The 26965-nt window shown below is 38.4% G+C and overlaps 1 protein-coding gene and 1 long non-coding RNA gene across 2 annotated transcripts in view; one reads left to right on the forward strand and one right to left on the reverse strand.

The window, feature by feature from the left end:
* The window catches only part of PLXDC2 (plexin domain containing 2), a 257231-nt gene that overhangs the window by 191808 nt on the left and 38458 nt on the right, over nucleotides 1–26965 (reverse strand). The window lies entirely within an intron of this gene.
* Nucleotides 1453–2931, forward strand: LOC113973497. Its single transcript, XR_003536232.1, has 2 exons — nucleotides 1453–1746; nucleotides 2691–2931. It is a non-coding gene; the product is annotated as an uncharacterized LOC113973497 (long non-coding RNA).

Consider the following 26965-nt stretch of genomic DNA (forward strand, 5'->3'; position numbering starts at 1 on the left):
ATGGACACATATCTTTAGCCAGCATACAAGTAAATACAGGATTAGAATATTCTTTTAAGGGTATGCAGAAATGTTCAGAAAGTGATATTTAGTTATCACTATCAACCCTCTTAACCTGCATGTTATGTAAGTCAGGTTTCTGTAAACTCTCTTAGCACAAGATCCAGTGTTACTTTCACATTGAGTCCAACTCCTCCTTCCTGCCCTTCTTGAAAACTGGGACAATGTTCACCAGCTTCCAGTCAGCTGGGACCTCTCCAGATTCCCAAGACCACTCAAAAACCATCGAGAGAGGTTTTGCGATGACATCAGCCATCTCTTTGAGGATTCTTGGATGAACCCCACCAGGCCCCATAGATTTGTAGGGATCCAGCTGGAGCAGCAGATCCTGCACAATTTCAGGATCGACTGGGAGTTTATCATTCTTGCAGTCACGGTCCTCCAGCTCAGGGCACTGAAACCCCCTTGGTCTGTCATCTGTGTTGAAGACAGAGGTAAAGTGTCAAACACCTCTGCCTTGTCTCTGTCCCTGTTTGTGAGGTGACCATCCTCATCCTGCAACAGGCCGATGGTATTTCCATACTGCCTATCACCATCCATGTATTTGAAAAACTCTTTTTCCTGTCCCCCATATTTCTGGCCAGTTTCAACTCCAGTTGAGCTTTGGCTGCACAGATTTTCTCCCTACAGCATCTTTGTATTCTTCCCATGTCACCTGACCTTGTTTCCACTGGGCATTCACCTTCCTTTTTTGACTTATTTTGAAGAGAAGATCCCTGCTCAGCCAAGCCAGCCTTCTGCCTCACCTGCTTGACTTCTGAAAGTTGGGAATTGCTGCTCCTGTCTCCTTAGGAGGTGATGTTTAAAAAGTGATCGGCACTGATGGGCCCCAGCACCTGCAAAAACATTTTCCCAGGGGACCTTACTCACTAATTCCCTGAGCAGTCTGAAGTCTGCTCTCCTCATTCCCAGAGTTGAGGTTTTGCTGGTACTTTTCCTGCTGTGAAAAGATTTTAAACTCAATTGCCTCGTGGTTGCTGTGGCAAGATGGCTGCAAATCTCTACTTTGCTCATGAGATCCACTCTGTTGACAAGCAGTAGATCAAGGAGGGCATCTTTCTGAGTCAGCTCCCTTAGGACCTGTTCTACAAAGTCGTCATCCTGCTTTTTCAGGAATCTTCTGGCCAGGCTATACCAAGTGTGTGATGCTTACAGTTAATTTCTGGAAGTTGAAGTCCCCCACAAGGACAAGGGCAGTTGACTTGGGAGTGTCACTTAGTTCCTCAAAGAATAATTAATCGGTGTCGTTGTCCTGGCTGGGAGGTCTATAGTAGACTGCCACAATGACATCCACATTACTTGTTTGCCCCTTGATTCTTACCCAGAGACTCTCAACTGTGCCATTACTAACTATGAGCTCCATACATCCTAATCCTTCTATTACATACAGTGCCACCCCTCTGCCTCTTCTGCCCTGCCCATCCCTCCAAAGAGCCTGTAACCATCTAACAGGGCACTTCAGCCACAGGACTCTTCCCATCAGGTTTCACTTATGCAAATGATGTCAAATCTAAGAGACTGGGCCAAAGCTTCAAGATTCTCCTTTGTTCCTCATGCTGCCTGCATTGGTGCAGAAACATTTCAGGTGTGGGTACATTGTAGCCAACACCATCTGCAGCAGATTGAGGGATCACATTAGTTCTCATTTCCTCAAGTTTTGGCACATCAACCCATCACTCATCATAGGTGAGCCTAGTTTCGTCCCCTTCCCCATTCCAAGCTAGTTTAAAGCTTTATCAACAGGCCCTGCTAGCTCCTGTGCTAGAACTCGTTTTCCCCTCTGAGATAGGTGCATCCCGCCAGGTGTCAGTAGATCAGGGATTGAGTAGATTATCCCATGGTCAAAAATCCCGAGCAATTTTGGAGTTTTGCATTGATTGGATAGATCTGCCTAATCCTATCATTATTATTCCCTGTTACCAGAAGGATCAATGAAATCACTACCTATTGTTCTGATCCCTCTACCAATCATCACAGGGCCCTGGAGTCTCTTTTGGTTTTTGACTTTGGTTGAACGTGTACAAAAATATACCTTGCTAGGGATCCATCACACCACTAAGACAGTCAGGTGTGCACCCTGAGACGCAGTACAGATGATGCTAAATAGCAACCCTTCTTCCCACCCATCTCTCCTGTCTACCTCTTCCTATTAAGCAAATCAGACACATCTCATTTTCATGAACTCCACAAGCTTAAACTTAGTTTTAAAAACACTGATGTACTACTGTGCTGATTCAGAAAAATCCAGCAGCCTTGGATTCAACAACACAGAAAAAAGAAGCAGGACAGATCACTATGAACACCTGGAAGTGTCCCAGGTTTGACTTTCAGGAGGCAGGCATGTGTACATGTACATGTCTAAACCACTCATGCAGTAAAAGCTATATCATCAAGTTATTAAATTTTTAATGAATACTCATTTCTGAATGCTGCAGTAAAGCTGGTGATTTCAGATACATTAATTGAGAGAGCTTCATGCTGAATACATCCTCTGCTTAAAATGCTGTTAACAATGTCATATGTGCAAATGAATGCAGTCAATCCATCAACAGTGGTTTTTACTGTGTTCTGGGGCAAAGCACAGGCAATCAAACAATACCAAGGGGAGAAGTGAAAGTTCTGTTCTTCAGTTTGCAGTGCCTTTCAAGAGAGACTGAGAACCTCACAGTTCCTCATCAGCATATGCTGCAAGAAGGAGTCAGAATTCCTTTCATCAAATTTACAGGGAAATGAGAAAAGGTGGAAGTAGAAGGAAGGAAAAAAGACAGAGACAACTCTAAAGAAGTCATTTCATTGTACACAGTGTGTCTTACAGTTGCTGATAAAAAAACCACAATTTGATTCATTAAATGGAGATTGCCATTTTGTAAACATAGACTGCAGGCTATTAATTTAATTGAGTAAATTCCACCTATCCTGGGATGCACTAAGCCTTTTATATCACTCCAAGCAATTTGGCATATTTCTCTGTATTTTACTTTTAGCTCTCATTAACAAGTGTTTATTTAATTTAATAGCATTTGTAGTGGGAGTATTTAATGTGTGCAAATTCTTGTAACCTCTATTAACAGGTTTCCAGCTCAGGGATACAAGACTCAGTTCTGATAAGTAAAAAAGATGGTCAGGTGCCTTTAGCAAGAAGCAAGCCTCACAATGCTGGCCTTCGTGTTTTGTGGTGGTGAGATTATAATTGGAAACAATTTGCCAAAGCTAGACCAGACTCCAAATATATCAAAATATTCAATGGATTTGAGAACTGCAAGGTATTGGTTAACAGAGCCTAAAATTAAAATGTCATGGTGTCCCAGCTTGGAACTAGCAGAAATTCAATGCCTGAAACTGCATTTTAGATAATCATTTCCCCACAGAAGAGAGAAAGCCTAACAATGCCAACACCTTTTCTGTTCCATCTAAATTGAGTTTGAAATTGGAAAGAGTTGCCCTCTTTTTAGTCTTACAAATGGAGCAAAAGAGAAACAGAGGTCTCACTTAGACCAGCTCTTATCACTTTGTAGACCAAGGGACTCGATCCTTGTGGGTCCCTTCCAACTAAGGATGTTCTATGATTCTATGAAGTCATGTCTCACTGAGTGCCTCACTTTCTCTGTTTGGAAAAGTATGTATTTCCATGGAGCTGCTTGACTGCTTTTCATCATATTCCCAGGGATTTGTCAGAACTATAGCATGCCCTAGAAAAATACACCTTACTTCTTTTTCAGCAGAAATTCTCATTCATCATCTCTTATTAGGTCTCAAGGTAAAAATTTTCATCTGTTTACTTCAATTGTTGAAACAAAGTCATCCATCACAGTCCATTCATTCTGCATGAATTACTGGCATCAGGCACTACATATTTACAGTGGTCCCTGCCCTACAGATCAAAAGGTAAAATCTCAAACAAATGCAGAAATTACTGAAAAAATTCCAATGTAGAAATGAGTTAACGTAAATTCTCCTCTGCTTGCTAAATGTAAACTGACTTTTTTTTTTTCTTTTACTTCACTCCATGGCCTGAATGGATTCACAATGAACAACTATGGAAAAACATGGATTATGAATAAAATCAGTACTTGTAACACAAGAAGTAAAGAAATCTCACCATAATTTACCCAGAGAATAAGAAAAATGACAGAAATTTTGATACTATAGAAATGGAATTTTGCAGCTTTCCTAAAGGTTTTGCTTATGTCCCAAGAAGAATGGGACATAAAACTACAAATCTTACATACATCAAACAAATATTCTCAATATTAGGAAAACGGAAGTGATAGTCATACAAATAATAATCTCCTAAGCATATATGGAACTTTGAAAGTAATGGACAATAGAATGAATCACGTGTAGGCATTTGACATGATTAGGGATAGAAGAAAAAATCATGTATATCGATGTCTTCTTCCCAAATGATGACCCAAATTTGTTTCTTGCCAGCTGGTCTACAACAGAGCAATCGAAGCAATCAACTGGCAAGGAACTCTAAGCCAAGAAGGATAGTGATGTTTGCTTCTACAGTGACAAATGCCATCTCAGCTTCCATGTGCTATTTCTTTTAGACAAGAAATCTAATGATCTCCTTCTATAACAAGGCTGCTATAGCTACAGACAGCAAAAGAGTTTATCACAACTGAATAAAGCTCAGCTGTGCAGAAGACAGTTTTCAGACCAGAACAATTTTCTGTGGGAGCTAAAAACCTCACCGTCTTGTTTTTCCCAAGCACAATAGAAACTCTTTGATTTTGTTAACGCAGTATTTTATAGCATATATATGGTGCACACATAATTTACAAAACCCCCTTAAAAGTACAACACTGTTGGATAAACAATCTCCCACTTGGAGAAGGGAGAAAAAGAGTGAACTGCATATGACAAACATTTGTCAAGGTACTTAGCATGTTTCTGCACGGCAGTGAGAAACTCCCTGATAACGGGAGTAGGAAGAAAATAAATGGAGCAAATGTAGAGGTAGCAGAAAAGTTGACAGGATAAACTATTTAAAACAAAACGCAGCAAACACTTCTATTTTTATAAAAGATTAATAGTGCTCATCACATAGGTACCTGTAAATAGTTTGCATAGAAAATGATAAATGTATATTGCAGAACTATAAACAGAGTTTGAAGTCATTTCTGAAAGGAAATAAGGTAATGTAGGCTTATTAAAATTCAAATGAAAGATTTGTAAAATCCCAAGACATCAGCTTTTGGTGTCATGTAAATGAAAGTAGCCCCAGCAGACACAGGAGGATCACCACCATTTAGACAAGATGAAAACTGTGCTGTTGTAGTCAGTTGATTTGAACTTATTAGGAGAGCACTTGCCAGCTCATCAAAGTGCGGTCTTATTCCTGTTAAGCTCCTTCTCATCCAGCATCATTCCTCTTGATTATTAACATCTTTATTCAGGTACAAAGGCTAAATCTACTGTAAGACACCTGCTATAAATCTGTTTGGAAGTTTGATTGTGTGGTCAGGGGACTCTGACAGCATGTTTATGCATTAAATATACACATTACAACTACATATAAATTTCTTTTCCCTCTTCAGTCTCCCCTTTTATGTATTTACCCTTTTACGTCTCTCTGGACTATGGCTCTCTGAAACCAGAACTGACGTGGTATTTCTGTCTGGCACAGTGTCAGAATTTAACAAATAAGAATTAGTAAGGATATTCCAGAGGGTGTTGTGCAGTGCCAGAGGAAAGCTGTCATGAGGTCACATGTCAGCTGTGCCTGCTCGCTGCCAGCGGGCTCTAAAGGGTTTTGAGGAGAACCCCTGCAGAATACTGAGCAGGAGAATCCCTGTGGAGTCATTCATCCAAACCCTGCATCCTGCTACCAGAAATAACATACTGGGGAATAAGGTTGGGGAAAGTAAAAAAGGCAAGGAAACATAAAATAAACAATAAACTAGACACACATATACAGCTAAACTGCTTGGAAGTGAAAACTCAGCAGGGAGGTAAATGTTGCTACATAACTCTGAGACCACATACAACACAGAACCTCCAATTTTCATGCAATTTAATTGCGAGTTCTTTCCTCCTTCGGGAATTAAATCAGTGAGAACCATATAACTTAAAGTGGTTTGTTGTGGGCTCTATCTCCCACAATCAGTGCCTAGTTTCATTTTTTCATGAATGCTGCTTCTGTTGTTGCGTTATTTCTCTTCCGTAAAAACGGATTGCAGGAAAAGGTGTGTGGGAATTTTTAGATGGAAAAGTCTGCCAAATTTGAATGAGATAGCTGCACTTGTTTCAAACCACGTCAAAGGGTAGATGCAGAGGCTGTAAATGACATGCAACTAAGGGCTCAATAAGGCATCATAAAAAAGATTGAAATGCAAACTGAGTGGTCCAAATAAAAAAAGGCTGAGTCTTGCCTTTTATTTTTTAATTAAAAATCCACTCCATGAAAGCCCTGTAATAAGTTAAAAAGGGTAAGTGAATTATCTTGACAATATTTGTAGAACAAAAACAATACAATTTTCTGTGATTGAAAGGGATGTAGTGAAAATCAATCAGAACCAAAATGCATCCTTCTTTCCTATTATTATACTTTTATTAATTAAATAACTGAATTTTTTCTTGGTATTTTCAATACTTGGTAATATTTAGGTGTAGTTATCCCACCGCTCTGTTATTTTCATAAGAAAAAACTAAATAATTCAAAATCACCTGCCATTACTTCAGACAGTTTTAGACCAGAGTAATTTTTGACATCACTTCTCATGATTCCAGGAGGGGGGAATGTTTCTTGCACTAAGTGCCAGAAAAGTATAAGGAAACACTACCAAAGAAAAAAACCCCCAAACTAGCTCCTTATTAAGGCAGTTATTCACCTTAAGAGTTGCATTCACTGTGCGCTTTCAAGCCACATGCACACATTTCCAAGCTTTCTTCTCTCGACAGCCATCCTTCCCTCCCTCCCTCCACGTTTCACACGGGTTTCTACAGCAATGCTTACAATCGAGTGCCCAGGACACATACAACAGCAAAATATCCCCTAGGAATGAATGAGGAAGAAAACAGCATTTGATGTTGCCTTGAACAGAATTCAAGTAAAATGAAAACAGCGCTGTCTTTCATTCATTCAGTCAGTCATTCATTCACTGATATTCTCTAACAATTATTTCTGATACTGAAGAGAATAAAAAGCACCAGAAATCATCTTCTCAGGGAAAAGTGGATGGATGGGCAAAAGGACAGAAAGGAAAGGAGGGAGTTGCACAAGCAAATACCTGCTCATATGGTATGACTGGGGGGCTCCTGCCCCATTCAGTAGGTTGTGAGAGCTGTGTAGCAGGACAGACTCACCCACCCCTCACCTGTGACAGCAGCTCCTGCCTGGCCCTGGGACAGGACACTGCCCAACCCTGCAGATGCGCTACATGAAACTGGACCATGCATCTCTGGTTTTAACAAGGAGCTCCCCACAGGCAGGCTGAGCCTGAAGGCACTTGTTCTGGAAGGCTGCAACAAAGGAGTGAGAACCATTGTCTCCATATATCTCCTCTCAGGTATCTCTTAACATGCAGATGCTCTCTCTCCATTTTTGTTAGATGAACATAACCTCCTCAGATTCACACTTAAATGGATCCAGAATTGATCACTCAAGTTGAAAAGCTGCTCTTGACCACTTCTCAATGGGTAGTTTTGTCTGTTATCAAGTTTCAGCATGGTTTGTCAGCACACTATCCTTAAAACAAAGAGAACTTTACCTTGAGGGCTTGACTTTCTGTCGCAGGGTATCTTGTCTTGAGGCCTGGTCCGGTGGGGGAAGAAAGACGCACAAGACACACAAGACACACAAGGATAGTGAGACGAGATGTCTGCCTGCTCAGTGCAGCAGGCAGCCTTTATTGAGTTTGCCAACTTCACACACAACACAAACATATTCCCACAACAACACCCAGGAATCCAAGCACCTGCACATTATCAAACCGTCTTAACCTTGTACTCCCTGCAACCCAAGGCCGTGTCCATGGAAACCATCTAACCAGCTCCACTGCTCCCATGGAACATGGCCTCACTTTTGCACTACCTCAAACTTTAATTGCGGGGCTTCCCCCCACAACTTTCCCTGACTCTAAGTTCCCCATAAGATTTCAAGCTACAAAAGATGCCAGGGCCCAGGGACAGATACTCTGGATGCTGGCAGAGGACTGGGTTTAGCTCAGTGTGCAGATGCACATCTCCATCTCCAGATCAAACCCATTACCTCCAGTAAGCAACATCATAGTGTTCAGAAAGACATGCAAATAACCCTAAAGATTTTGTGTAAAGGAGAATCTGCCAAATACATGTGCAAGCTTTTCTCTATTTCTCTTCTCTTCTAACTATTTTAAAATCATGTCTCATTTCAAGCCTTAATATATTAGATTGAAGCCTGCAGTCATTAGGACACTTAATGCCTTTCTGCTAAATGAGGTGCCTCTCTACTAGAATAAATGTTTTCACCAGGATTTCTCTGGAACACAGAGTGTTTGCTTTTAAAAATACTTCATTTTCTAGACAGGTTCTTTTTGTGTTACCCTGTTTTTAGTGCAATTGGGTGGCCTTGATTTTTTTTTTTTGAATTTTCTGTATTTCAGATTGAAACCTGTCATAATGTCATGTTTTTCTTCTATGTATTCAGTGAAGAAGTTGAGGAGAGAAAAAGGTCTGTGTATGAAAAAAAAAAAAGAAAGAAATCTCTATGGGCAAAAATGCCTTTCTGAATTGCCAGGAAATTCCATTATAGTTTCCCCTATGTAGGAGTATATATTAGAACATTATCCCTCATTTTAAGTAATGTGATGTAGTATATCACTTTGGTCATGTAATTTAAAAAAAATGCTACTACAAATATTCCCATTTGTTTTCAGCATAAACATGAATTGGAATTTCCAACTATCTCTGTAAAAAAATACAGAAGAACGAAGATTAAACTGAAGCTCACTTTCATTATGTATCACCAGTCTCGGCAGGGCATTGATCCTTTGAATGAGCATTTCCTACAGTAGACAAAACCCAACCAACCAATCAAAACCCTGTTAAAAATAAATAAATAAAATCCTGTTAAAAATAAATAAGATCAGAAAATGGCTGGATATAGATGTTACAATGCACAAACCTGGTGCAATGTAACAGCGCAACTTAAATGTATTAACTTGCAGCGTTTCATTAATTTCTCAAGTACTACAACCAATTTACAAATAACAGGGACACCATATGTTCTCTGAATCATGGTAAAAAAAGCCTGCTAGCAATTAAGAGGTTATACACAAGACACAATTTCTGCAGATTTCACTTTCTTCCTGTTTTGTTTTCTTTTGTTTGCTTGGTCTGGAAACCATGTCATCACACCAGTAGATGGTCTTTCCAGTGTTTTTTTTTTTTTTTGTTCTAAACTACTTAGCTTACAGATGTACTTTTTTAATCAGTGTATTTGGTATTCATGACTAATGCGAATTTGTAGACGAGATCTGAGAGAATTATGTGGATTTAGATTTAGAGCTTTTCCCATCCTGGCAGACTGACGTTAGCTGAACATTTATTCTGCTCTGGCTAATGTATTCTCTCTCTCTGGCCTCTCAATTATTCTTAGTTTTCCCTTTCTCTTTTTAATAGTTATGGTACATTAGTGTAAGTATTGCTTCTTTTGGGTTGTGCTATTACTGAGGCTTTGCTAACACGTGGACATCAATGCTGTCACCACTATTTCACTGTTACAGATTTTCACAGTCCTCGAGGGTTTAAAGTTAAAAGAAACTATAGATTTGTTAATGCATTTTGCAATTTGATCATGTTGATGTGTTCAGTAACGTGCTCAGATCTTTGGAACAAGTCTGTGGCCTTTGAATTGTATTTGAGAATGATTCTTATGTACACAATACCATTCTGTCACATGACAGAATTGCTATTCAGATAAGTCAATAAAGACACAGTGAAATACAAAACAAAGTCATACAGAAGTAAATGACACAGGCTGCAATATTACTTGATGTCAAACACACTCTCTTCGGCCAAAACAACTTTCCCTAAAAAAGAAGTTCAAGTTCACTACTACCATAATGCCTTGGACTGTTAACCGAGCTTTGGCAGTAGAGACACGATGACTATTTTGGTTTCCATTGCAGCAAGTCTAGTCAACATCAAGTACTTTCTTTTAATATACCCCTACCCTTGAAAGACTACATATGCCTCCTGTCGGTAGAATACTGGAAGGATTAGGATGAGTAGGAATTCATCTCTAATTTTAAGCTACAGGAACACCTGGAGTCCTGTAAAAATCTATACTTGTTGCAAATCCACAGACACTGTGCTAAATCAATCCTCCCTGCCAAAACCCTCAAAAGCCTACATAAGTGTGACTAGTAAGTTATGATTGCATTTGCCAGTCACACCAAACACAGCATTCTTGCTTTCCATAGTGAATGAGGTGAGAACCAGTCTCTCAGGGCAGAAGATAAACCAGACCAGCATCTTCAAAACGTCTACACAGAACAATCCTGACTCATGTGACACAGAGGAAGCCAAGGGGCACTTTGGCCACACTGCCATTAAGAAACAGAACTTGCAATATCATTAGTTCTTCTCAGCTCCTAAGAGATGTCTTTCGAGATTGACAAAAACTGAGCACATGTAAATTCAAAATTACACAGAGAACATATAAAGAGACTTCACATTCATTTACTGAATGATTTTAACAGCAGAGAATTTAATGCCAGGATTTAAAAACAGAGAATTTTACAACTGCCAGTAAAACTGGCCCAATATATCTGAGCACAGGCCTGAATTTCCTGGAAGTGAACGTTCATTTCTAAGGAATCCTGCTCTTTCTGATGTCTGATGCCAGCATTGTATTTCAGTAGCCAGAACTGGAGTTGGATCAATCGCAAGCAGCAATTAAGTGGATCTGAGATGAATTTAATAGGTGTATTTTCAGCGTGGAGGAAACCAGCCACACCACTTGCACTAATGGGAGTTATGCTTTCAAACTTTATTTGTACTGTATGCTGGAAATCCTACTCTGTTCCACTGATCTACAAGGTACTTGACCTCTATACTTAAAAATTGAAATAGAGAATGATTATCCTGTTTCACTTTTTGCTCACATGAGTGCCTGACAGTTTAAATACAAATGGAAAGTCCTGACTTATCACTTTATATAAGAGGTATCTCTGCTCATAGGAAACAGAGAGGACACACCTCTAGACTGGATCTGGGAGCACATCACAGGAAAGGGAAAGCACAATCCTGGGCTCCTCTGGCAGAGCCAGTTACACAGGGGATTCAAGGTGCTGGTAGGGACCAGTGGCACCCATTTTCGTCAGCAGCAGGCAGGCAGTGTGCATGAAGCAAGCAGGGACAGGACTGGGCTCTCTAACTGGATGTTTTCTGCTACTGGCATGAGCAGGGATGTACACAGTCTGCTCTCTCTGGGCTTCAGAGGTGTGTTCCAAACTTCATGAGCTAACAGAGCCCTCAGAGGCACACACAGGACAGAAATCATAGTGATTTTTATTTACATTTGAGAAATTATTTGTAGCCTGTGTGTGAAAATGTATGTATAGACATTTGGGATAAGAAAACTCAAACATATCTGATTATTTAATTGCTTCACTTGTTCAAAAAAGCTTGAGTAAAACTACTCCTTGTTTGTGCTTGTGGAATTGAGCCATATAGTGATTACATCAGAGCAGAAATCATCTCAGAGAAAAAAACTAACCACTCACTAATACTTTGCTTTAGGGTGCCTTATGGAAACAGGCTATTCACACTACTGTAGCTAGAGAAAGATTCTATATGCTAGGAAACCTAAGGCTGGCCACAGTTCCTGTATTTATGTGGATGGTGCATATCTCTCCGTACATGATTAAATATTTCTTTGTTCTGTCTCAAAAGACACGGTGCTGAAATGTACAAAAATAGTATTTTTTAAAAAAAAAATATTTATAGCAGAACTACTGTGCATTTCAGTGCCCTGCCTACTCATAGGATCAGAAGGGCAGAATACCTCTTTACACATAGCTATGAATGAAGAATACCTTTGAAATACCACTCTGGTGCTGCTTGATCTTCTGTTAAACAGAACAGGCTATTTAATGTAGTTCATTGAGTTTTGTCTTTTCTCTGTCACTGCTCCTGACATAATTTCACTCTTAAGAGAAGAGAAGGGTGTATTTTTTTATATGAAATAGATTACATATTGAAACAGCCATCTGTAAGGTGGTATTGTTCTCACTTTTATTTAACTCTACATTTCCTAAAGTTTGTATACTTTTTCAAAGTTAAAAAATTGTTCATTTTGGCACTTGGCAATTGGTCTGGGAGAAAAGTAGCAACAGGACTGAAAAATCATTCTTGCAGTAATCAAGATGCAAAAATAAAAAGTTGCTTAGCTAAGGCAGAAAATATCTTTTTAAAAGTCGGTCTTTCTAACAGCAACTGATTTCCACCACCAGTTTGAGTTTGGCAACAAGCAAAGATTCTCATTTGCACCTGTGGCACCAAGTTATGCTGCTCTTGTCTGTAGCACCATTTCATAACCCGTGTCCTGCTCCTAAGGGAATAAAATAAGCATACAAGCACCAGGCTCAGTATTACGAGTCTGCAGGTCAGGCACTGGCACAGCAAAGCATCTACCATCTGGGTAAATGTGGTCTCTAGGTGAGAAACTTTCTCAGAGCCTGGTCCAAGGCAGCATGAATGATAAGTGAGAGTCTGTGATTGAGTACAGAAAAGTTGTACTCCAAGAGCAAATACTAACGTAAACAAGGACTATTCTAGAAGTATTGTGGTGGCACATTGCTCCTATGACTACACCCAGGTTTGAGCACCAGCCTTGACTCACTTACTGCTCTGTTTTCCAGGCTCTGACTCTCTGCTTTTATCTGGGACTTGAGCAGAGTCCCAGTCCTCTGGTAACTGTTTTGGAAGAATAAGTAGCCAATGCATACAGCACAATATAATGTTGCGTACCAGTATTAGGCAGTTCCTAGTGAAAAGCAAGGACCATGATCTGCTCTGGAACCAGCTCACCTGCAAAAAAACATCCACCACCTCTGAAGAAAACTCAGGAAAGGAATTTTGCATTTGTTACAGGTTCCACATGGGTCCCACAGAAGTCAAATATAGTTTTACTGCTGATTTGTTGGAACCACTTTACCTTCCATGCCTGATTTCAATGAGGTTGTTTTTCTTTATGGTCCTTTCCTCCCTTGATTAGGGCACACCTGATGGATTAATGAGGAAGAAAGAAGCAGCTAGTGTGTCCTGTTTCTCTCTGAAGTGTATCATCCAAACCAGCTACTGATGCTTTCAATGAATGTCTATCAAATATTTATCACTGACTACGGCCAAGCTTTAATTTGAACTCTAACAATGATGACCTCAAGCAAAGCACTTAAAAAAATCACTAGAACCCAGTAAAAGAGAAATTTGATTGTAACTCTCATTTGTAATATGGCATGCAGCCATCATGATTTATCAAAGTATACTAAAAACTGGGGAGTTCATTAGCATACTACAAAACTACTTCCCTACTACTCATGTAGCTGTTTGGTTGTAGTAGTCAATAATCTACATTGAAATCCTGGGTTCACTACAAACAAAAGCATGTAAATTTCAAAAGAAGCTATTTAGCTTTTGTGTTCTGTTGCATGAAAAAGAAAGAGGGGAAAAGGAAAGGGAGGAAAGAGGAAAAAAGAAAAAGGAAAAAGAAAAAAGGAAAAGGAAATAAAGTAAAAGGTTGTAGGAATTGACTTACTGATTTACAGTTTAATTAATGGTGAAATAATTTGCTGAACATCAACAAGGTTTTAAAGATGGTCTGAAGGACTATCTGAAAGTTCAATAGTGTGTTAAGACTATAACATGCTTCAGTGGTCAAGATAAATCAACAGTCAACAAATCAGGGATCTGTTTTTGAAAAATGGAAAGCTGTTGTTCTCTGCTAAATGTTGAATTAATCTGTATTGTGAATCAATATTTTTGCTGTTTTCAATACCAAAAAAAAAAAAGTAACTCATTACTCGCTTGTTATCCCTTCCCTTTTTCACTTGCAAAGCTGTTAACCCCCACAAAGATGACAGTCAGTTGAGAAAAGCAGGAAGGAGCAAGGGCAAATGGCACAAAAGATCATTTCATTTGCTTGACTAGGCACATTAATGAATTCCACTTAGACTGAAAAAATGCAGTGAGCATCACAGCATCAAACATTGTTTTAGCTTGAGTGATTCAGAGTTTATGCCATTAAAATGTACAGTAAACTGCAATTAAGCAATTAGACATGAAAGAGCATAGGCTGGGTTGAAATAATGTCAGACCCCAAATGCCTTGTTTATTTTATGCTTTGAGCAGTTTCAGCTTTAACTCTATTTCAAAATGACATATGCCCTGTCAGAGCTGCCTAACTGTGGTTATAAAAAGTTATCTCTTTTTCTTTCCTACTACAAAACAATTATTAAAGAATTTTGTTCATATACTTTTGTGTAAATCCTTTCAATTCCTGTTAATTTGTTTGCTGCTCATAGAAGCTGCCTTCCAGAAAGTGTGATGATGGCAAAAAGGCAAGAAATGAAGGGGAAAGACAGGAAGGCTTTCCTTAATATTAGGAGAAATAATAATTTAGTCTACAGGATAGTTTTAGTATAACCTAAAAAGGATGCCAACATGAAAAATTATTTTAATTAAACTATGAGTAATTGTAAAACCTTGTTGGAAGAGACATATTCTCTGCATCTCTCAGATCAGAATGTAAAATATATAAATAGGAAACTCAGATGAAGGATGTACAGAGAGACGAGATAAGGTAAACTAAATTGTAAGGGAGAATTATGACTATATCTCATTTTTACATTTTTTCCAATAATTGCCTGGTGTAAAAAAATCCAGGTCTCATGAAGACTCAGTGATGAATTCTAGCCTATACGCAGCAATGAAATGAAGAAGGGAATACATTTTAGTGAAAGAAAGGAGAGATCAATACAGAAATCTTACAACATAGGACTTCATAGATGATGCCAGTGTTTGAAATGGTCTAGGACATCAGGATATCTTTTAAACATATGTTTTGGTGATCTCAGTTGAAGCCCACAGAATGAACTTTTATCACACCAGCATCAATGTGTTTGTATAAGAACTTGTAAATATTCATTCTGACCACGGGATGACATCATCCTGATTCTCATAAAGCAGAGATGACAGTTGTTGAAAGTGTTAGGAAAAGATTAGGAAAAAATAATTGTCATTATATAGTTTTGCTAAGGAGAGTTGAAAAACAAACCTCAAAAAATCCTACAGAGTTTAGAAAAAAGGATAGCTACATTTAACGTGTCATAGTGGGATTTTTAAGCACTAGCTTTCACATTTTCACATGTGCATTAATTTTTTTTTTAGGATGTTTTGTTGTATCCCAAAACATATTTCTTTTGATAGAAACAGGAAGGTAAATATTGTAAAAACTATTATTGCATAACAGCTACTAATCGGCAAAGTATGCTTCCACTTTTATTTCCAAGAGAAAAAAAAACATATACTAGATTTGTAGGTTTTATTTTTTCCCTTTTCATGCTTTTTTCAAACAGAGTGTATGTACTTGAGCCATAAAATTAAAATATTAAAAGTAGGCTTAAAGACTTAAAAAGTAACTAGTGGGATGTGATTTAGGGGAAAACATGCCAAACAAACCAACCTCACCACATTTTAAACTAAGAAAAAACAGGTATATAAAGTGCATTATAATGTGTTTCACATCTGAAGCAGCTGGCACTAAACATCAAAAGGGTCAAGCTAGGGAGACTGAACACTGGCCTGATTCAATGCCACAGATTTTACTGTATGAGGCCATCTCTCTGTTTTCAGCATTAACTCCCGATCACAGGCAGTATAAGACCTTCCTCCACCCTCAGACAACACAGGGAGCTTGTGATCAGCAAAAGCAAACAGTGTTTGTGAGGTATCAAAACCTTCCCTGCTCTCAGCATAGCAGGAAAAATGTCTGTTCAGGCTCCAAGGCAAAACTTGGTTCCCAACAAAACAACTGTCGTGAAAAACAAATGAAACTGAACAAAACCTTTCTACCCTTTTTGTAACCCACACACTAAGATATCTTCAAATAGCTTATTCGTTATTCTGTGGGGAGCCTTCCACAGCACTCCTAACCTCTGTGCAGAGCCAACTGCACAGCGAAGAAATTAGTGACATTTGTGAGATCATGACATATTTTGGAGAGAGTGAACTCTTTTTTTTTTTCTACCCAAGTGACTGTCTAGTTGTGTTCCTGCCAAAAATTTGTTTTTCTCTTTCCATGTTTTCTGTTCTTCCTTTTTAAATTAAGGTCAGTTTGGAGTCAAAGGTTTAACACAGCTGAGTTTTCGGGTTTGTATTGAGAATAGTCATTTACTCATTTGAACTCTAAAATTCAAGTTTTCTTACTTTCTCCAAAATTTTTGTAATATTTCTACCAAGTAATTTTATGAACTTAGCCATATTACAACTATATAATTAATCAAGTTGTGAGTATTTAACAAAAAAAAAAAGAAAATGGAGGTATTAAATATTTTATATTTGGATTTTAGCATATATAAGTCTGTTAGCAAAAATGCAAAGTTCAATTCGCTGATGTCTTCCCAAAATAAAGACATGAAAATAAATGTAGAGGTTACGAAAGCACTTGGCTCAGCAGACTTGCAGGCTCCTGTCCTCTGTTTTTCAGAACAGGAGGAATGTGGATAGTGGCCAGGACATCTGTCAGACAAACTCCATCAACAACCAGAACTCAGCAAGCCAGATGTGTGCAATCTAATAATCCTGGTAGATCAATATTATGTAACATTGAAGTTGATGAACTTGCAGTACAAATGAATTTATCTGTGACCAATTATGATAAGTTTATAGTGTGAGAAGACTACCTGAAAGGAGGTTGTAGCCAGGTGGGCGTCAAACTCTTCTCCCTGGCAACCAGCAGTAGCACAAGAGGGCACGGGCTTAAGCTCTGCCAGGGGAGCTTAGGCTGGATATTAGGAAGAAAGTTTTTACAGAGAGAGTAATCAGACATTGGAATGGGCTGCCCAGGGAGGTGGTGGATTCACCATCCCCGGAGGTTTTTAAGATGAGACTGGATGTGGCACTTAGTGCCATGGTCTGGTAACCACAGTGGTGTTGGATCAAGGGTTGGACTTGATAATCTTGGAAGTCTTTTCCAACCTGGTTGATTCTATGAGTCTATGATTCTATGAAGACACAATTACGGGATTGATACTGCAGGACAAACCAAGCTTTTTTTTTTTTACTCATTTTAAAAGGACAAATAACAATCACCAAAATCAGCAGAAAGGATAAGAGACTAAAAAGAATTATGTCTTATAAGCAAACAAATAGGAGCCAGTGTGATTTATCAGAGAGATATAACAGGCCATCAGTACATGACATATCAAAAAACCCTTAGAATAATTATTCAGAGATTAATTATCTCTGAGGGTCATGTGGTCCAATCCCTTTCTCAAACCATGACTGATCTTGCGATTTTTTTCCCTAAAATCTAACTAGATTTCTTCTGTTGCAACTTGTGTCCATTTCTACTTGTCCTATCACCTTTTATTTTTAGCTGCAGACAGCTGTGAGGTCCTCCCTCACCATTTTTTCTTAGGGTTTAACAGTCCCAGGCCCCTCAGCCTCTTCTCACCTTATCCTTCTTGTCCTTTTCCTTCCAGAATATGCTCTGTGCCGATAAACCTTCATAAGGAATGGTTCTTGAAAGGTAGGAAAAGCCAATGCAAACTTACTTAATCCTTGAGTATGCCTTATTTACATAGTTACATAAGTTATGAGGCAAAACTCATCCTCTGTGAGTACACAAAGTTGGTACATTATTTAATGTAGGACCTCTCTTATGTTGTTTCCAGAGCTAGATGACAGGCAGTAGATACTTCCACGGCCCAGAGCCTGATCTGACAAGATCACTGAACAGAGCTCTCAGGTCTCTGTTACCAGAGCAACCCCTTCTCTCTCTTCTCTTCCTGGTCATACGGTCCTGCCCTGTTGCCCTTGTGCTAACTCTTAACTTTAGCCTGAACACTTGGTCAGCCAAATCACCTCACCAAGCTGCAAGGGACTTTTTTTGGATTTTTTTTCTCACTTAAAGAGTCAAATCATCTGTCAGAAGCCAATGCACAAGAGGGACTGTGGCTAGGTAGCCAGACTTGGGGGGAAGAAATGGATAGAAGGAGCACATCCTGTTTTGACTGGAGAGATTGTCTTGCATATAAAAGTAACAGACGTGCCTCCAACAGATCTCTAGTAATAATGTGTATAACAAATTCCCATATGATAGAATCCTGCACAGCCTATGTTTTAGGTAGAGAACAAAGGACAAGAATGTGTGAGAGCTACAGAACTGAATTATCACAACTTTGATGAAAGAAGGAGATGACATCTCCCTTCCACCAGGGTCATAAGTACTCTACAATGAGTCAGGACCGGTGTCAGGATCTCAGTTTTACAGTGCACAGGGAAAGCAATCAGTGTGGAGATCTGTGAACAAAGTAAGAATATATGTTAAAAATCTTCACTTTACTGGGTCTTAATTGTGTAGTCCATCAGGTAGAGAGCAGAATTATTAAAAAAAGCAAAGGAGAGAAAAGTAATTCACCTGTCTTTACAGCATTGCTTTTGAAGACACACTCGTCTGCCCCTCACTGCCTCACAGTGCAATATGACAAAAGTTTGATGTTTGCCTCAATGGAGAGCAGCATCTTGTGCAAGGAGTTGAAGACATCCAAATGGCAGCATTTTTACTCACCTTTTCTCTCAGTACCTTCAGATAATTTCACTCCTCTTCAAATAAAAAATGCAAAAATCAATGCTACTACAAATACAAAGGAGGTAAAATCAAAGCAAGATTACTAAATTCTAGCAATTTTTTTGTAAGTAAATCAGAGCCATGTCAAACTGCTGACAATGTAAGAACACAAATAGCCCTGGAGTTAGAATGGAGGAAACAAGAGTCTCCTTTCTTCGAGTAGAGAAAAGAAAGTAATCTTTTATTAGGCCAGATTTCCCTGCGCTTATCACAACTGGAGCAATAAGATTTCATACCGTGAACAATCACGCATTGCACGTTTTTAATTGTAATCAAAGTTTGAAGTTACTAGACTCTTTAATTAAATATTCTCTTACTGCCTTTAACATATCACTGAACGATAGTATTCTCATAGCTCAAATACATCTGTTTGAGAGATGTGACCTACCTCTACTCCTGAATGAGTCATCATATAATTACAAAAGCCACAAGTAACACTATCGATCATCCCATATATTTACTGAGAACTGTGAGCAACGCAATTCCACAGAGAGCAATACTGAAGGAAGAAGTTGAGCAGCCAGCAGGCCAGACATGAGTGCAGACCAGAAACTTTCAATTTGCATTTGTCCACAGATTAGACTCATTCAAAATTTCCATCCAGCCAAGGCAATCAGAGAATTGACAGGAAACAGAAAGGATTCAGTAACATGACTCCCATATGAGGCTGGAGAAAGCCAAAGGCCTGTTTTGCTGTTCTTCATCAATTAATATCTCCATGCAGTCCTTTCAATTTAAGGAAGGCTTCAACAAATGTTTGTTATGATTAAGCACCACTTTAGAAAATGCTGGAAAGGTAAATAGGGTAAATGAAATCATGGAAGTCAGGACATTGTCACCCACTTGCAATGGAGGAGTTTCATGGTGATGCTGAGGGCAAATGGCAGAGTAACTGCATGCAGAACACGCTGTGCATTATTACCACTTGGCAACTGCACAACTGATTAAGAGCTCACCACCACGAATGCTTATTCACAGAAATAATTGCTATTCAGATAAGAAAGCCTAATGAAAGCAATGGATCTACTAAGATGCTCACAAGGACTGAGGTCAGGGTAAGACTCATCTACAAGCTAAAAACAAACTAAAGCAGTCTGGCTTATTCTCTGTCTTGAAGAATAGTCACACACAGTCCTAAAGCAAGAAAGTAGGGCATCAGTTTTAGGTCAGGTGTTTCCTTGATAACATTCGATGCTGTGTTGTAAAAGAAATTCCCATGATCTAGCTAAGCAGTAGGTGGAAAACACTCCGTGATGGATTTAGCAATCTCCACCAAACACTGTGGCTAATTATGCAACAATAAAATGCATTATTTTTATCTCCTTTTTGCATTGAAAAGATATGAGTGCAAAATATGATAATAACCTTAAAATAAACTTTGTCCCATTTTATACAACACAATAATAACAAATAAGATACAAAAATAAGATATGCTATGGGATTACAACATTACTGTCCTTTTGCATTTTGCAATATTAGACATAAGAATTCATATTGCAATGCTTCAGCCCTGTTACTCACCGTCATTTCAACAAGTACTTTAACAGAGCACACAGCAAAGATGATTGACTTGTAGCTTCCCAACTAAGCAGTTCTCTTGTGTTGATCACAAAGCAGGTACCTTCCTGGTATATGGTTGGCAATAGAAGCAATCAGTCATAAAAACAACTGAGAATGTCAAGAGGGAGCTGCTGAGACCAGGCTTGCTGGGTTACACAAAGCACAGTGGGCCACCCAAACCAGACTAGTCCCCAGCATGTCATGATGCAGCATTAGCCATGTAACTGCTTCTTGCCTTTGAGACCCACAGTTGCCTTTCAGAATCAGGTGCTGTGCAATTTGTGGCCACATAAAGGCTCTCTTGGGAAACGTCGGACCAGAAGCAATCTGAAGTGTATCTAACATTGGATTAGAGAGATGATACTTCTGTAAAACTCTTTTACCATTAAAATTCCATTCATGGACACATATGTCTTGGTCTACAACTCAAGACGGGTGATGAGCATTAACTTTAAAACTTTAGGATTTCAATAGGATAATCAGTTGCATAATTTAGCCAGTAAAGTTCTGGCATAATCTTCCTCAGATCCACAGACATAATTTCTATAGACATCAATGGGAACAAAATATACACAGAAAGGTAAATGAAAAAAAGCAATCCTTTCACAGATTCATAGAATATTTATCATATTCTTTTGAACATGTTAATGTAGATTCCACACAGCAGTGATGGATTTCCGTTTTCACAGTCTATGTCATGTTAATATCCATATTTTTCTGCCTCTAGGTTTAGTATTGACAGTGAGCCATTAGATAAACCATGAAGTACAAAGGGAAATGCAAAACAAAAGCCTGTTCAGAGTTTCTACAATCAGCAGTGCAGACTTTGCCAGATGGAGCAGATGATATGGTCAATGAAGGTGCAGAAGGTGGAAAAATTAATCTAAGGAAATTAACAGGATGCCTGACACCAGACTGCTCCCCAAAATCTCTTGTGTCAGCTTCAGCCATGTGTGCAATCAAGTGCGCATGGTGGACATGCACTAATTATGTGTGCCTCTCTCTGCTCGTACTGAATTTATTGATTGTTTTTACTGTGCTTATTTAATTTCTCTTCCATTATTTAGTTTGGCCAAGAAGTCTCCACTCCAAACACTTTGAATTGCAAATTACAGCTGCCAAAAAACTAGCCTCTAACACTGGTTCTTGTGCATTTTCCACATTGTTTCCAATAGCATAAAAAAATGCCCTTTCTTGAGAACTGATACCGTCATATTCCCATCAGCAGCATATTATGCTTGCATAGTGCATCTACAATTATATCTGGATTTTCCATGCGTATAGCTGTTTACTTGTCCCCACACAATTTTTTCATCTTCTTTCAAGATCCACTGAAGATGCAAGAGAAGAAGTACATAGTCCAGGATGACAACAGAATTTCTCAAGATAGACTTCTGTGGTTCCCAATATGCCCCATCTTCAACTATTCAGTTATGAAATTTGGAAGACTTGGATAAAAAGGTCTACTTCCTACAGTAAGGGCTGATTTTGGGTGCCTTGTACTACAGTCTCAGAATTTTCTACACAAAGTGTAGAAGAAAGTGTCTTTGTGTAAAAAATTTAGTGGTAATAACTTTGAAGAGATGGAGTTCGGTTCCATTCCCACAAGGCATATATGTGTTTGTGAGCAAGTTTATGCAGAGGAAAGAAAAGGCTTATAACCATTTTGTTATTTAGAAGACTCACACTTGCTCCCTGCGGTTCCCTTTACTTGTATTTAACTCTACTCCAAGTTCTTCCTCTTAAAACTTCTGCAGGTCCTCAGAGAGCCTGTGACACTGTGCAGGAGGGCCAAGGTCAGAGAGACCTAGACCTGGGCACGTGTACAACTGCAACCAGTGTTATTACATCAGGTGATGTCACAACTGACCTAAGAAGGGTCATCTCTGAACTACTGGTTCCAACCACTGTTCTCAGTGGAACACACTGGAGGGAGAGGTTAGCCAGACTTATTAACTGATTTAATGATGCCCTGGCATTATTCCAGAAGTAACTGTGCTTACTGCTGCACCATGCAACCTAAAACACCCTAGGGAACCAGCACAGCTTTCCATGGAACAAGGCAGTCTCTTCAGATAGCACATCCTTCCAAACTCTCCTATGCTCACAGCTTGTTCCCCCTGTTGCTCTGAGAGAAACTCTTTCAGGAATTCACCCCTCTTCTCCACATCTCTCCAAACTGGTCATGATCTGACCTTAACCATAGGCCATTTTAGAACACCAGACACCTGCCACTAAGAAATAAGACAACAAGAAATTCTGCCTGTCTCTTTGTGGTGGAGTACTCAAACTAAGGAAAACTCATAGATTAGTCATAAAGAAAAAAGGATTCTGACTATGATTTGCTAAATTGAAGAAAAATGTCCAAGTCTTTAACAGCAGAAATAATACCCACATCTTATCTTTTGGAGTTTTTGCTTAACCACTAAAAGTTGCTGAATTTATATTCCCCAGATTTCACCAAGGACTATTCAATAAAGAAGGTATTCTAGCTAGTGAAAGCTCTCAAAAAATCCTTACCTGCTTGTAATTATCTAGCTTTCTTCCTCCTATCATTTCTACTACTCTCATTGCCAATTATTTTCTTCTAATGAAAATCAAGAGACACTTCAAGAAGAATAATTTCCTTTACTTGTCAGCTCCTTTTCCCTTTCCCTTTTATTAGCCCTTGCTGGTGCCTGCTGCTCCTACACTTCTCCCAACACAAGTATCTCAGAGCTCCAAGCTGACATTTCTGAAAAATTAAGTCGATACCACCCTTTCAACATTCTTCTTACCCATTTAAAATTTTTTGGTATAATTTATTACATTTTATTTATTTTATCTATATATATATTCCTATACATTATTTATATGTGTCAAAATCTGAATTGCAATTTGTCTGCTAAAACTTTCTTTTCAATAACTTTGTAGGAACATACTTGCATATATACAAATAAATGGAAAACCTTATGAATTCCTTTGAAAGATTAGACAGCACCTATAGCATCACAGCTTGATAATACACAAATCTGTTATTACAAGAGAACAAATGTTTGATGACTAACTTACTACAGATCAAGTCCTTAATATCTTAAAGTAGATATTCCTGTAAAATCTTACCCCTCTGGTTTGTCAATGGAGTGTAGTGCACCAACTTGGGAGAATCCATCTCTACCTTTAAATGCTTCTGTGCCTGAAAATGCCACAAGATAAACATGATGCTGTTCAAAGCAGCACAAAATACCTACCATGCTCTTTGTAGAGCACCATCTACAAATGGAGAGCTGAAGATATGAATTGTGTACAGTGGGAATCACTGCAATGTACAGTGGGAATCACTTCCTTGCAATGTGAAGCTGATGTACTTTGGGAGATGAGTTGTTTGCACACACGTGTGAGTGCATGCGAAGGGGGGATAAATATACTGAACAAACTTTATCCAGAAGTTTTACCTCAAACTCCACAGTACAACACAACATATTAAGTTTGTCTATTTATGGAAATTAATGTCACAATTCTAGTCCAATACAGGTGGAATAATACACCTTAGGATACTGGTGTTCAAAAATATTACTCTAGCATTTTCCCAAGGAAGTCAAGATGACCAAGCCATGATGAGCAACCTGATCTAGTTGAAGATGTCCCTGCTTAGTGCAGGATGTTTGTACTACATGGCCTTTAAAGGCCCCTTCCAACCCAAACTATTCTGACTGTATGTTTCTATACTGTTTAGCCTCTATAGCTTTTCTTCAGCTGTATTAGAAAAATAGTTGTCCAGCACTATAGGCACAGACAGTATATACTTGCAACGTACTGTTACTTCACTAGATCATTTTCTAAGGAAAATGACTGCTTGATTTAATATTGCTTCAGTTGTTAAACACCTTCTCGTAATTAAGCCAAAGACAATACTTTGCTGACAACTAGTCAACACTAGAATGTTGCTTGTTTTAGATGACTGGCATAAGGCTTTCATTTTCTTTTAAGTGAAACTAGATTTTCGGAAACATTTCTTTACTGAGAGGGTGGTCAAACACTGGTGTTTGAGGCATTTGAATAATGCCCCTAATATACTTTAACTTGGTCAGCCCTGAATTGGTCAGGCAGTTGGACTAAATGATCATTGTAGGCCCTTCCAACTGGAACTATTCTAATGTAAACAAATTGTTAATAAATTGTTAAATAAATTATTAAATACACAAGAGACAGAAAAAGTCATAAACTGCCTCTCCCAGGGAAGGGTAAGGTGTCTAGCAATGAACATCAGGGCTGCTACATTCAATGCGAAGGTGAGAATCAAAGCATTGGCTCATGCCTATTATTGGCCTATGGGATTTCAAGACAGCAAGACTGTTGAGCTTCCATCTGGAGAAAGCCTGCTTCATTGAGAATAACTAATGTCACAGTATTTTTTCTCTAGATAATGACTTTTTCTCTCCCCTCTGAAGCACCACTGTCATTTTACTGCTAAGGTTCCTTCCAACCTTTTCATTATACCACCGATGTGGCAGTATAGCCATTGGAGCACTGACACCAAGAAGGCAGAGGAGACAACTCTGAGAAAGGACTGAAGTGGCTAAAATGTAATCTCAAATGGAACCTGAATGATTTTGTCAGCAAGTGCTCTCACTGTGTCAAAAGATGTAAATGCTCAGCTTTTTGTTCATCATTACCTTGCTTTAAAATAACCAAGAAACAAACACTGAATTCAGTGAGGTAAGATCACTGTGAACATTTTGATTTAGAGATCTGTACAACATTTCATTATCAAACATTATCAGATAAAGCCCTGTTTTAGGTGGTGTATATTTCTGAAAGATAATTTTCTAGTTTTCACGCACATCGCCTGTAAAACAGATATCTTCTATATCTCTCTCACTCTGTCTTTACATTGTCAAATTCAGACACGCAACATGATTTGCAAAAGCTAAAAAAAGACAAACCCAAACCGTAGCATGAATTTAGATGCTTAATTACACATTGAAGAACCAGATCTTTTACCTTACCTTGAATGAATGGGCAAATAATCTTGACAATGATACATGCTTTATCATTGTTTTATCACAAGTACATCCAAAGATTTAATTTATATTTTTTACAATGTCATTCATGACAAAGACATACATAACACATAAATACATTACTAGCTAACAGCTGTGTATCTCCTTTCATCATCCTGAGCTCTGAAAACTGAACACAAACATATTGGCTTGTTATCCTTTAAAAGGCATTGATGAACATTCTCTCTCTCCTTCTTCCTTTGTTTCATCTGTCAAGCATTATGGTTTTCAAATGCCTTAGTTGCAAATTAAACTGTTATTGGGGAATTATTATCTAGGTCTATATAAAATCCTTTATTTTTGCTCCATGTATTAGGCAAAGCTGCCATTGCCTGAAGAATACAGCAATAACACGTTATAAAATATGAAATTAATAAAACAAGTGCTGTGTTTCTCGTACTATCAAATTCATAGCTTTAACTAGTGTATAGAGAAGAAATGCCTGTTGTCTGTCCCTGAACACTCCCATCATTACCTCAGTGATAACAGAATGTTCTCCTGGCTCTGGAATACATGCACAAAACCCAAACATAGTGTTTCTTTATCTTTTTCAGTTGAGAGGAGAAAAAATATCTCTTCTTTCTCGTCCCCCAAAAGCTGTGGCCCCTTTGGTATCCCTTCATATACTTTTTGAAATGCAGAATAAGCAGGAATGAAGCAATTATAAAAATGAAATGCTATTGCTTAAAAAAATCTATAATTTTACTCTTTTAATTGAAAATGAAAAAATATCAGTCATTAGTAAGTTTCTGAGTATACTTGGTGATAGACTTTGACAAGACAGAACCTACGCTAATGTTGGAAAATTACCATATTAACTTTATTTTCCCCTATTGTTTGTTTATATGCACAGGGATGTTATAGTGCTTCTAGGGATCAGTAAGATTTTTACACCTTCCTGATTTTTTGGATGAAGAATGATCACAGTGACTGAGCAAAATCATGCTAAATAATTAATAAGAAGTCAGTAACACTCAGGCTGTCTAGAATATCTGGCCCAGTCTTTCACTCTCTGCTACATGAAGTGCAGTTTCTGGCCAACTCAGCTGTCTATACACAACAGGCAGAAAGGGAAAAATGTAAGGTGCTATGCCAGCCTCTCCAGCCTTGCAGTGACAGGATGTCAACTGGCAGCTATTTCTCTAACAATTCCCTCAACTAAGTAGTCCTTTGAACTGGGATTTATGCAAATGTTTATGTCAACAAACATCAAAAATGTCTAATGAGGGAGGAAGCAAGAACCTTTAAAATAAATAATTTATTTATAATAAATTATAATTTAATATTAAAAAATCATTATTTATAACATAATTATATGTTATGGGACAACAGATGGAAAGACAAGGAGAAAAAACCCACAAACCAAAAACTCCTTTAACAACAAAACTTTTGTGTTTTTTTCTCTCATTTTTGCTTTAGAGGCTATTCAAAAACAAAATGTGAAATGGGTATCGATGAAGCT

Source organism: Neopelma chrysocephalum, unplaced genomic scaffold (genome assembly GCF_003984885.1).
Source record: "Neopelma chrysocephalum unplaced genomic scaffold, ASM398488v2 Primary Assembly neopelma1_102, whole genome shotgun sequence".
Classification (NCBI taxonomy): domain Eukaryota; kingdom Metazoa; phylum Chordata; class Aves; order Passeriformes; family Pipridae; genus Neopelma; species Neopelma chrysocephalum.